Source organism: Condylura cristata, unplaced genomic scaffold, assembly GCF_000260355.1.
Source record: "Condylura cristata isolate star-nosed mole 26May11 unplaced genomic scaffold, ConCri1.0 scaffold00022, whole genome shotgun sequence".
Classification (NCBI taxonomy): domain Eukaryota; kingdom Metazoa; phylum Chordata; class Mammalia; order Eulipotyphla; family Talpidae; genus Condylura; species Condylura cristata.
Window position 1 is genome coordinate 29,844,147 of NW_004567123.1, and position 1,304 is coordinate 29,845,450.

A 1,304-nucleotide genomic window follows, 5' to 3' on the forward strand; every position below is an offset into this window, starting at 1 on the left:
GGGAGCACAGAGATGCGGGTCTGGCTCAGACGAAAGCCTACTTAACGCTGGAGTTGGTATCTGGAAGCCCAAGTGCCCTCAGAAGAAAGCCAGGTCCTTAAGCCTGGCTTCCATCTGCGGAGTCCTTGGTTTGGATCTGCAGTGAGGAAGAGGATGAAAATAAGCCCCATATACTTTGTAATCACAGGGAATAATATCAGTGGTAACATAAAAGCTTTCTTTCAGAACAGCTGAAGCAAAAAGGTAAAACAATTGCAAGAAATGTATTAAGTGAATAACAGAATGGGTTGTGCCAGGGCGCAGCCAAAATCAGGGTGGTGTGCCTGAAACTGCTGGATTCCGGCACGGATGAGATCATAGAGCCACTCAATAGCTATTAAATAAGCACCTATGGTGTGTCAGGAGCTGTGTTCAAGTTTACGGGGACTCCTTCCTACTCCACAGAGCCAGAGTGGCTAATGTTACAAACGGATAATGCCAAGTGTTGGCAGGGAGGCAGAGTGATGGAAACTTAGTCAACCACAGTGGGTTGGGTGCAAACGGCCCGGCTGTTGTGGGAACTGGTGCCTGTGCTGTCTCGGCTGCATGGACATGGCCGATGCAGGGATGCCACAGAATGGTGGCCGTAGGCTTCGAGTGTCACAGGCAGGATGTGCTCACGGCAGTGCCATTCGTGACAGCAAGTAAACAGAACGAACCGCACACCCTCCAACAGGAAGGTGGGTGAACAGTGCTCTTGTCCAGGGTTACCATCTGGACAAGCCGTGCCTGGCCAGTCCCACAACAGATCTCAATGGCCCGACTGTGTGGTCCAGAATGCACGCTGTGCATTAGAGAAGCTCAGAAATAGCACAATGAATCCATTTTGCAGCAAGGATGGTTATCTGTGGACACAGGAGGCAGGTGGGAGGGACGTGGGGGCTTCCGGGTGACGGCTTTGCTCTATTTTCTGCCCAGACATGGGCTGCTCAGCAGGCGTGAGCTGACCTCTTGGGCCGTGCGTGTCTCTGCCTTACACCTGATAAAGCAACTTCAAAAAAATCACTCTGATTCACTGGGGGGGGGGGGAGACACCCAAAAGCTCTGTGGGTGACGAGAGAACGGACAGGATGTTCTCTGCCATGCATGTTTGCTCTGTATTCTTCCTAATGAGCAAGTACGGGTTCTGACGATTGTCATCTACAACACCATTTTTAAGAAACGGGAACGAAACCAGTTTTTTCTCCAGTCAGGGGACCTGTCTGTGCGTCTTTCAGATGGGCACACCGGGGCTCCTGGTCAAACACTGGAGATGTGCTGCTGAG

General features: G+C 51.5%; 1 protein-coding gene across 1 annotated transcript in view; it reads right to left on the minus strand.

Moving 5' to 3' along the window:
* Nucleotides 1–1,304, minus strand: part of SULF2 (sulfatase 2) — a 55,646-nt gene that overhangs the window by 20,832 nt on the left and 33,510 nt on the right. The gene's annotated exons all lie outside the window — the stretch shown is intronic.